The 11791-nt window shown below is 40.8% G+C and overlaps 1 protein-coding gene and 1 long non-coding RNA gene across 3 annotated transcripts in view; one reads left to right on the top strand and one right to left on the bottom strand.

The window, feature by feature from the left end:
• Nucleotides 1-11791, bottom strand: part of LOC122552954 (filamin-A-interacting protein 1-like) — a 250336-nt gene that overhangs the window by 166413 nt on the left and 72132 nt on the right. The gene's annotated exons all lie outside the window — the stretch shown is intronic.
• The window catches only part of LOC122552956, a 7359-nt gene continuing 4492 nt past the window's right edge, over nucleotides 8925-11791 (top strand). The window contains exons 1-2 of the long non-coding RNA XR_006312568.1: nucleotides 8925-9052; nucleotides 10643-10714. This is a non-coding gene — a long non-coding RNA (uncharacterized LOC122552956). The remainder of the gene's footprint in view (nucleotides 9053-10642; nucleotides 10715-11791) is intronic.

The raw sequence follows: 11791 nt of genomic DNA, 5'->3' as shown, positions 1-11791 counted from the left end.
CCTCCTCCCTACCTTTTATCTTAGCCTGCTGGACAAACTTTCCTCATTCCTGAAGAAGGGCTTATGCCCGAAACGTCGATTCTCCTGTTCCCTGGATGCTGCCTGACCTGCTGCGCTTTTCCAGCAACACATTTTCAGCTCTGATCTCCAGCATCTGCAGACCTCACTTTCTCTATCAGATATCTGGGCCTAGCCACTGACCTGGAGCGTCAGCTCAGCCTGTGAGTCTGTACTGAGCAATTAAGTGTGGGATCTACTCTGTGCTTGCCAGGAGACCTCGAACTAGGGTCGAACCTCGCTCATATCATTTGCCTCATCCTGGTGTTGCTGCCACTGTTACTGGATGCCTTCTCCTTTGTCATTCACTCAGCCTTGCTGGTCCCCGGGGCCCAATCTTCGTCCGCCATTCCGTGCAGGGTCCGCTGTTGCGATGCTGCTACAACCGAGGTGGAAAGGTAAAAGGTGAATTTGGACAGAGAATCCCAGCTGATGAGAGACCGGATACCTGATTGATTTCTGTGCATCTCCCTGAATGACATCTGCAAATTCAAGAACTGGTTGGCTGGACCTGCAGGAATGACCGTGGCCCACTTCCTGGAAGACAGTGATACACACCCTGTCTATACAAGCAGCTGACTGACAATGTCCAAGTCTATGGACTGATATCAGACACTGCCCTTGACTCAGTCTGCTGGGATCCCCTGACTGAAGGCCATCTTCGGTGACTTGATTGAGAACCACTCCCCATAGACTTTGTGACATAGCCATTTGGTTAAAGCACATGCAGAGTAAACTGCATAAGCTGTTTCCACATACTGCGGGTCTGAGATTGACTTGGCGTGATGCCCCACACTAACATGTCCAGTCCCTTTCCTGATCAGCACTGACAAGCTGTTTGGCTTTGAGTCTGCACTAAATGGCAAGGCAAGGCAGACGTACTGTGAGCCTTTAAGTTCTGCATGAGGGTCAAAGTGCAAAAAGGCAACACAAGGCAAGGCAGAGGTGCTATGAGCATCTGAATAAGTGCAAAGTGAGTGAATGGTAAGAGCGCAAGTGTGGAGACTTAAGATGTAACCTATTCCAATAAATGAGGTGAGTTTGTGTCCCTCCACACAAAGTGTCCCCGCAGCAGCATTCGCTGAAAGTGCTGAAGTGCTCCAAAATGCAGTATTAAAGTGGACAACTGTATTGTCTGAGCAGAGATATGCCATGAGGATGTGGAAACACTATTGAGTGTCTAATGCCAATATTTGTCGACCATGTAGCTGTGAGTGGTCATTGCCACAGAGATGTTGGGGATGTAGTGGCCGTAATGAGGTAAGCCAGGTAGAATATGAGTTCCCTGAGTGGGGCTAATAATGTGGTCCAACCAGGGAGCCCTAGTTGACAGATAAGAACAGAAGTCTCTTCCCTCCCCTCCCCTTCATTGTTTGATCACACAGCATTGCCCTTTTGTGAAGGGCACTGCTTGTCACTGGCCACTCGGGTGTTTTCCTATCTTCCTGGTGGTGGAAATTGAATAAAGATTCATGCATCTTGTCTCTCACTGTGTCTCACACCTGCACACACACACCATGGGTGCTGGGGAAAAAATAAGCACTACCGCAGTTAGGCGGTAGTGTGGGGGTTAAAAAAGAAAGGGGGAGAAAAAATAAACAGGAGTGTCAAACTTTCTGTTCACTCTGAGAGCTGCCTCTGAGGGAGCTGGATCAGTGTATAAAAAAGAAAATAAACAGGAATGTTTTGAGCCCGGGTGTCCCTGGAGAATGAGCAGTGTCCACTAACACCCTTGAGATTTTCAGGAAAAAAAAAGAAAGAGAAAAAAAAGAACAGAAGTCTCAGACATCCTATTCACTCTGAGAGCTGGTTCTGAGGGAGGTCAAAGATTCTCCACCTGTAAATGAAGTGTGTCTTGATGATGGCATACTAGAATTACTTCATGGAACTGCTACAAAGTTGGAGGACTGGAAAAGCATGTGGTGAGCTGCAGTCGTCAGGTTGGGATTTGTTGCCATCTAGTTTCGGTCTGACATGTGAATCGGAAAATATATTTCATTGAGGCGAGATTAGTTATTAATGTCACATGAATAGTTCTTTCACTTCCTGCCAGTACAATTCTCTCCTCACTGTTCAAAACTGATCTGACTTTATTCTCCTCTATGTTGAGAATCTTTGTATTCTGCTGATCTTGCCATATTTTCTCAACTCATTCACTATTACCCACTTTGTTTGGGCTAGTAAGAGTTGGGCCACAGTCTTTTCATTCTTTCCTCCAATACAGCTGTACGATGACAATTGTTAACAGTGACACCCATGTGCTGCACTTTAATTTCAAATCTCATAATTGGCAATGGCACTCACTTCTGTAGGAGCAAATTACAACCAAAAGCATACCAGACAAACAGACATTATCAGTAAAAAAAACTACTGTATGGTTATATTGAAACCTAACAAGTGATTATACTTGAGTTTTATATGACCTACACCTCTAATTTTTATTACCTGGAGAGGAGAATCTGGACAAACAGAAACAGTTGTGTAAATATTTATAATAAGACCAGGTACCATTGAGTAATGAGTATTCCTTGATCTATCATGTAGAATGAAAACCAAAAGGTGGAACAATCACCAAGACAATCCATAGAGAAGAAAATAGCAGCAAAGGAGGATTTAATAAAACTTTCATAACACTTTTTGTGTAAAAACAAATACAAATATTACGTAAAAATATAAATCTAAACAATGACTTTGAAAAGACGAAATTACAAGAAGTGTTTTTGTAGTACATCCAACTGATACTATAAGCAATGATAAAATAATTCTAATGTATTTAATTAAAACAGAACAACCCCACATGAAACAATGAGCAACGGCAGACCGACTAGTATTTCAGCTGTGAAGATAGGAATTGACATTCCTGTGTTACACATGATTTATCTGACCTTCCCTCCCATGTCTCCACTCTCCCTCCAACCTCAGATTAAACTGGGTATTATGCTCCAGCAACTTCTATATGTCTGATGCTTCTTCATCAATTTGCAATGAATATCAGCTTACAGCCTTGTTGCAAATTTAAAATTTTTTTTAGATTAGATGATTTACAGTGTGGAAACAGGCCCTTCAGCCCAACCAGTCCACACTGACCCTCCAAAGAGCAACCCACCCAGACCCATTCCCCTACACCTAACACTATAGGCAATTTAGCATAACCAATTCACCTAACGTGCACATTTTTGGACTGTGGGAAGAAACCGGAGCACCCGGAGGAAACCCACGCAGACACAGGGAGAATGTGCAAACTCCACACAGACAGTTGTCTGAGGCAGGAATTGAACCCGGGTCTCTGGCGCTGAGAGGCAGCAGTGTTAACCACTGTGCCACCGTGCTGCCCATAAAAGGATGGCCCTTTCAGTAAGTCACACAATGTGATCAAAACGGCTGGAACAAAGCACATTTTTCACATGCCTTAAACTCAGCAACATGAAATTCAGCACAATAATGCTGTGATTAATACAAACAAACCTCTGGAGCTTAGCTGGAAAAGTTCAATCTTGCAATTCCTAATATAAAAGTGACAGATATTCCTCAATAACCCAAATCTTCGACATTAAAACATGGGGAATTTTGGCATATTTATTGAATGCATCAATAACTTTAATTTGGATCATTTGAAACAAGTATTAATTGCTTCTTATTTCTGACATCACACAGTCTTTTTAAACTACTGAATATATTGGCCAGGTAACAGAGACTTCTGCTATTGGTGCCAGATTTACCTGAATTTACATAAGATTCCAGTATGTGTTGTAGTGACCAACACCAGAAACATCAAATGAGGTCAAGACTCCGGCAGTCCTGGCCCAGTTGACACTCAAAAGCCTTCTTTGCTAGGTTGTGGAACTGTACAACAGACTACTTGTGTACATAGCAGGATGAAGTCATGTTTACAGTGTTATATCTAACAACCAAAATGTTAGACTTGACCATCAGCACCCATTGGCAAGTTTGTTCTACCAGATGAGTAAACTCTCCAACAATATGGGCATAGTGATGTACATCCTGGTGGTATTGTAATGAGATGCTATGACTTCCAAGTCAAACAATGACAAAAAGTTTCCTTGCTGATCAATATCTATTGTCCTCCCACACCAAACTGATGAATCAGTACTCTTGCACATTGAAGTCAAGAGTATGCCGCTGGAAAAGCACAGCTGGTCAGGCAGCATCCGAGGAGCAGGAGAATCAATGTTTTGGATGTTAGCCCTTCATCAGGAATCCTCTCATTTCGTCTTGCACATTGAACTCCACTTGGAAGAAGCTCCAAGAGAAGGCAATGCATGGGAAGTTTCTTGCACTTTGAGCAGGGAACCTCAGTGTTTAACATCAGGAGTGGTTCAGTGGTACCATCACTGACAAACGAGGCAGGAACCTGGGGGTCATAGCCACTAGACTGGGCCTGCATCAGTCACTGAGTCAACCATTACTGAAGACATCACTGGATGCATGCAACCAGAATCATTTTAACTTAGGATAAAGTTGATTAAATATAATATTACACCACTAATTCAGTTACTAAACTATTATAAATGATTTATAAATGATTTAGTGAGCTTGGTAGGGGGTAGGTGACCCACTGTGCCCAAGTCTTGGGAGGAGCACTATAGACTCAGTCTTACTGGGTCGCCGCCATCTTGGATCCCCGAACCTCAGTGTTTAACATCAGGAGTGGTTCAGTGGTACCATCACTGACAAACGAGGCAGGAACCTGGGGGTCATAGCCACTAGACTGGGCCTGCATCAGTCACTGAGTCAACCATTACTGAAGACATCACTGGATGCATGCAACCAGAATCAAGATTAACAGCAGTCAGTTCAATGTAGCTGGAGATCTTGTAAAAGAATTCAAGATCCACACATCCTACTTTGTGCACTGCAACATGTGCGATCTACTTTTTTGCAGGAATTCACCAAATTATTTCAATCTATAAGGATAGGAGCAGCATGGCTTTAAGTACATCATTACCTCCAAGATGTACAATATTATGATTTGGACCCAAATTAAAGTTGGTTGGTTGATGTTATGGAATTATCACCAAATCACAACCACAGGATAGCAGCATCTTAAGCAGAAATCCTATGCCACCTTCTCAGAGAAACTACAGATGGACATTCAATACAACTTTACCAGAGTGACCCACATCCAAAATGATCTTTGTAAATAAGAGCAGATTCATATCTCTTCTTTAATAAACATAGAATCAAGTGAGTGGAACAAGTACAACAGTGAATTTCTGAACACAAAAATAAAAACAGCCTTTTCTCTTTCTCTTTGGCCAGCAAACAGGATAATCTTGCTCATTGGAGTCAGTCACAGTCTTGATTTGTTTCCATTCTATTTTGAGCACATAACCATTTTGAATGTGGTGATTGTAATGAGGTCAGCCAGATGCACATTATAAAATAAGTTCCCTAATTGGGGCTGTTAACCTGGTCCAGGTTAACAGGGTGCCCTGGCTGACAGATAAGAACAGGAGTATCAGCGGTTCTGAGTTGTGAGCTGGCTCTGAGGAAGCTTGAGGAGAAAGTGAGGTCTGCAGATGCTGGAGATCAGAGCTGGAAATGTGTTGCTGGAAAAGCGCAGCAGGTCAGGCAGCATCCAGGGAACAGGAGATTCGACGTTTCGGGCATAAGCCCTTCTTCAGGCTCTTGTTCCCTGGATGCTGCCTGACCTGCTGCGCTTCTGAGGAAGCTTGGTCAGTATCAAGGACTTTTCACATGGAAATAAAGTGTGACTTGGTGACAGGATATTGGCTTTTTGTAGAGTTAATTCAAAATCTCCTTCATTCCCCTCCTCCTCTTTTTCATCTGCTAAAACATTTCCAATTCCTAGTGTTTTATTTTCTCCCTTTTGTTACTATTAAAATTCAAACTGTTAAACCTTAGGAAGCATACAGCTCTGATGCTTTAAGATTAGCTGTACAGCCAATCACAGGAAACACTCGTAAATCTGTGCTCCAAGAATGTTCCTAGGCTTGATAAAAACCAGGTCTCACAATAAGACTCTCTTCATACATTCAACAAATCAGAGTTATTATGTGTGCATGAGACTTCTGATTGTTTTCAAACAGAAAATAATTCATACAGTCCTTTTTTATCCCAAATGTATTTGGAAAGCTTAAATGAGACAGATCTGTCAGACACTCTGAGTTCAGCTTTTGGCCTTAGCTGAAATGGCAAAATTTGTGACCAATAAATATAGATCCGGATAGGGAAATAAAACATTGATAAAAGACCCCCATTATCAAAAAGTAAATGATAGCTAAGGAGTCTGGTACAATTTTTACACATTGTTTCCTGTTTCCTTTCAGGCCTCTGATGAGGAAACATTTAAAATCAGTGTGGGTATTACTGCGGATTAATGGCTGCTGTTTGTGGAACCTTTAGGGAACATTTCCTTGCCAAGAACAACATATATTTGGTCAGTGTGAAGCCTGCATTTTTCTGATAGTCTTCGATCTCTATGGGAAAGACTTAGATCTGCTGAAGGATGAGATCATACTCTTGTAGGACTGAAGTACAGCATTGCTCTAAACTTTCTGCTTGGCCAGAACCACCCTTGGTTAAGTGACATTGGGCTATGGTATACTAGTTCAGGTGTAGGTGAAAGTCTGCAATAGCTGGCAAGATCTTCATGGTTGTAAGAATAAGTGGACACTGGAGCAAACCTACTGTGATGTCACATCACTGCACATCATTGAGTATAATTACCACAGAAAGGGCCGAATTAGAACACACTTTAAAGAACACTGGAAGAAATACCTTGGAATATGTGACTCTTTTAAAGAGACACATTCTGCAAATGGATATGACCATTTGAAGAAGATAGCTTAGTCATCATAATGTAATTATAAGTTAGAGCCTACTGTAAGATATGTCATTGTATTTAGTATGAAATAATATAAGTAGCCCTGTTTTGAAATAGAAACCAGTCCTTGGCTTGCCTTCTTCTTGACCCGTCTGCCATGAACCCAAAACTTACCACGTGGCAGTAAAACACGCAACAAAATAATTGTAAGTGAAATACAATCTGTGAACTTAAAAAAAAGCTATCAAAGTAGTGTGTCGACTGAGTGACCTAGGCTGTAACCAGTCAACCACTGAACGATGCTATTTGACAAAAGTTATTGTTTCCCTAGTTTGCAGGCGTCATGCAGTGTCTGATATTCATTGGCCCAGATTTTACTCAGGTAATAATGGCAAATCTGTCAGCACTTGCTGTCATTCCTCCACTGAAAGTGACAGCAACTTTGGGAGTTTGGACATGCATGAGTGTCATGAAAATCCAAAGGTTATTGTCAGTGCATTTTCTGTACTGATAATGTGTCGTGTTGAGAGTCCCACTAACTGCTAGCTCCCTTGCAATTATTAATGGATGGAAACTTACATTTTAATACCATAGGGATCAGTGCTGCAGTCACAATTATTTACAATGTAATATTAATGACTTGATTTAGGAAAATGGCCAAATTTGAGAATGACATAAAAATAGATGTGAAGGGAAGTGGTAAGGATGACACCACGAGTCTGCAGAGGGATAGAACGCAGGTTAAGTAAGTGGGCAAAAACGTAGAAGATGGAAGATGATGTGGGAAAATGTGAGGTCATTCATTTCAGCAGGAAGAATAGAGGAACTAAATATTTTTAAATGGAGAACGACTACAGAAAGCAAATGGAATGTTGGTCTTTATTTCAAAGCAAATGGAGTATAAAAGTAGGGAGGTTTTCCTAAAACTGTACGAGGCACAAGTCAGACCTAAACTGGAATACTGTGAACAGTTTTGGCCCCATGTCTTTAGGAAAGATATATAGGCATTGGAGTCAGTCACTAGGTTCATACCGGGTCCAGCGAGATTGTCTTTGTGAGAAGAAGTTGAGTAAATTGGACCTTTGGACCTGTACTCATTGGAATATGGAAGAATGAGAGGCAACCTTGTTGAAGCATATATGAATCTCCGGGGACTTGACAAGGTAGTGGTGAAAAGGTTGTTTCCCCTCTTGGTGGGAGAGTCTAGGACCAGAGGGCATTATCTCAAAATAAGGAATTGCATTTTTAATAATACAGAGATGAAGAGGAATTTCTTCTCTCAAGGATAGGAAATCTTAGAAATTCTTTATCCTAGAAAGTCTGTTGAGTCAGTGTCATTATTTATATTCAAAACTGAGAGAGACAGATTTGTAATCACTAAGGGAATCAAATGTTATGGGTAAAATACAGGAAAGTGGAGTTGAGGATTATCAGATCAACCATGATCTCATTGAGTAGTGGAGCAGATTCAATGAGCTGAATGGCCTACTTCTGCTTCTACATTTATGGTCTTATGGTCTAATACTTGTGGTGTTGCAAAAATCCTGAAAAAACTTGCACTGTGTTGAATGAGGTGTAATTGGTTTTCTTTTTACAACTTTCTTTAACAATTTCTGCTAAATAACTTTTAAAATGCTAATTTTATATTTGCAGAAAGTCAAATTTCTTATCAGTGGTTAAACATTATTAATTTTTTTTCTTTTTAAACTGTATCTCTCTGTTAGTTCTATCTTAATACATTTATTGCACTGTCTGGAAACTTACATTAAAAGTGAATATTTTTATGTGAATTTAACTTCTTCATTTGATACCTGTTTGCTACCATCATTGCTGTAGCATGCAAAGGCATTCCTCTGAGTTAGTACCAGATGTAAACCGCCTTTGGGAAAGGAGAAAGTTTCAATACAGTGATCACCAGATCAATACAGACAGCTTTCTGTGAATCAGCAGCAAGATCTAATGCCTAGCCACAGACCACAAAATTCATTGTGTTTGATATGACCTAGCTAGTGATTTACAAATAACCTGTTATTGTTCTGTTCCTCTTGAACTAAAGTTATTTCCTGGCTTGCTAAGGAAAAATGCTGCCGAGTATCAGCAAACGTTTACTATCCTGACTGCTGTCACTTCATGATGTGTTCTGAAAGAAGGCCAGAGAACAAACCAATTACAATTCAGAGGCAACAGGTTTGCTTTCAGCTTTGATGTTAATAATTCATTCACTGACGTAGCCAATATGGTATTAAAGGCTGGTTCACTCAGCAATTTTCCGTCAAATAACAACAGGTCGTCAGATCAGTGCAGCTCCTGAGGTTTAACTATTTTAATTCTAATAGTGAAGTGTGTCACTCAAAGCTGCAATCCAATGGAAAAATTAAACACTGGGGTTTGGGAAAGTTGTCAGAGAATGAAAAAGAAGAGCAGGGACTTGGGGTACTTTTAAATTCATGTTCTTTTCTCACTAACAGGGATCTCAAATGAGGTAATTACATGTGATTTGAACTGTTAGAGTGCACTCAATAATCTGAAGCATCTTCAACCATTTTTGGATGATTCAAAGCATTTCTAAAAAAAAAGTGAGAAAAGGGTAGGGGTGTTCAATTTCCCCAATAATTCAAATTGCTGAAATTTCATGAACAACTATTTCTTTCTTGGTATTCGTTGATGAATCCAAATAAAAATATAGACTAAAATTGTCCTATATAAATAGAACAACTTGCTTTTGTATAGTACCTTTTACAATCTTAGCATGACCCAAAACATTTTACAATAAATGAAGTGTTTTTGCCGAGAGCTCACATGCTGCTCTGGACCCTCTCCAGTCCTCCAACTTTTGCCTAATTATAAAATAGCTTGTCTGACAGCTACTACCAAGTGAGCAAAGTTTTCTTCTAATTAGTCATTTGCCAACGTCTTTGGCTCCTACTCTATTCTGATTACCAATTCCATCTTGCTCACAGCAAATATCTTCTTAGACTGTACCAAAGTGTTCAAACATTAGTGTCACACCTGATACCAAGATGAAGTTTCCAATCTCATATTCTCGTCGTCAGTAAGACCTCCAAAGGCATGCCTTTCTTTTACCTGAAAAGTTGACTATTCAATGATCATCTCTTCAGTCTCCTGATATTCTATCCTCCATAAACATGGTCATCTGAAAACTCTACCCATATCCTAACTTGCACCAAGTATGACCACCTATCAAAGGTGGAATTTAGTGCCTTTTCCCATTATGAGTTTGGTGCTGGGAGTATATTCAATCAAGCAGGAGGGATTGGATGGTCAGACCCCAAATTGGGAAGGGGAGTCCCACTGAAAAACAACCCCCTACTCTTGCTAGTGACTACTCTTCCTATTCTCCCTCCTCTGACACCTAACTACCACCACTTACCTCTGACGTGGATGCATTGGAGATCCTATCTCTCAGGTGGGCGAGTTACTGGCACAGCCTCTGCCTGTCTGGTGGCACTTTTGTGGAATGTAAAGTTGCAAGCCTCTGATTGGCTAGCAGCTCTCAGGGGAAGGCAGCTATTTCTGCCTCCCAGGGTTCATGACCCAGGGGACCACTCATCATTGCCGGGACAAGTTCTTGATTTTCACTTAATCTGGAGGGGGCTGGTGGTGTGGCCTTCATAAAAGTAGGTGACACTGTGGCACTTATTGGTTCCTTAACTGTTAGGAAAGAGCCAAAACACTTACATTACCACATCAACATTGACTTATACTGAGACATGGTTAAGTACATCAATTGTAAAATTCTTATCTTTGTTTTGAAAGTCTATCCAAAAGTCAGGAAACTTCCACCAGTCGTGACACGGTCATCGAGGTATCAGTGTAACATCAAGACAGGTAAATACACCTGCAAGGCAGGTGATAAACTAATCATTGTTATGCATTCCCTTATATTTGAGTACAATATGGTGTGATTCTATTTATATGAAATAGTGATTTTGAAATTATTTTTATTTTGACTCAAGAAAATGATGTGATGGTCAAAGGCAAAGGAAAATGTGTGACTCTTCATTAGTAGGTTTAATTTTTTTCTTAATTTTTTATTGGGATCCATAGACAAGGACAATATAGATATAGAAATCAGAGGGGAACTATGATATACTTGAACTAATTAGAATGAAAGGGGGAGGTATTAGCAGGTTTAGTAGACTTAAAGATGGATAAATGCCCAGCCCAGATGAGATATACTCCAAGCTGCTGTGGAAGGAAAAGGAGGAGATTGCAGAACCTTAACATTCATTTTCAAATCCACTCAGGGTCTAAGAGAGGTGCTAGAGAACTGAAGCACAGCTAATGTGATATTATTATTCAAGAAAGGTGGCAAGGATAAACCAAGAAACTATGGGCTACTGAGTCTAACAGCGATAGGAAGTCTATTGAAAAAGGTTCTGTGGGCAATTAATCTCTACTTGGAGAAGCAAAGATTAATCAAATACAGTCAGCGTGAGATTGTCAGGGAGAGATTATGTCTAACAAACATGAGTGAATCCTTCAAGGAAGTGACAAAGTATATGGATAAGGGTAGTGCAACTTGATATAATCTACATGGACTTTTGCAAGGCCTTTGAATGGGTTTAGCATGGCATATTGATCAAGAAGATAAGAGTCATGACATCAGGAAAATTACCTGGACCATCTCTGACACCTCCCTCCCCTTCCTGGACCTCTCCATCTCCATTAGTGACGACCGACTTGACACTGATATATTTTACAAACCCACCGACTCCCACAGCTACCTGGATTATACCTCTTCCCACCCTATCTCTTGCAAAAATGCCATCCCGTATTCCCAATTCCTCCGCCTCCGCCGTATCTGCTCCCAGGAGGACCAGTTCCACCACAGAACACACCAGATGGCCTCCTTCTTTAGAGACCGCAATATCCCTTCCCACCTGGTTAAAGATGCCCTCCAAC

This window comes from Chiloscyllium plagiosum, chromosome 9 (assembly GCF_004010195.1).
Source record: "Chiloscyllium plagiosum isolate BGI_BamShark_2017 chromosome 9, ASM401019v2, whole genome shotgun sequence".
In the NCBI taxonomy this organism is placed as follows: domain Eukaryota; kingdom Metazoa; phylum Chordata; class Chondrichthyes; order Orectolobiformes; family Hemiscylliidae; genus Chiloscyllium; species Chiloscyllium plagiosum.
Note: the sequence above shows the minus strand (reverse complement) of the source record. Positions and strands in the feature narration are given on the sequence as shown.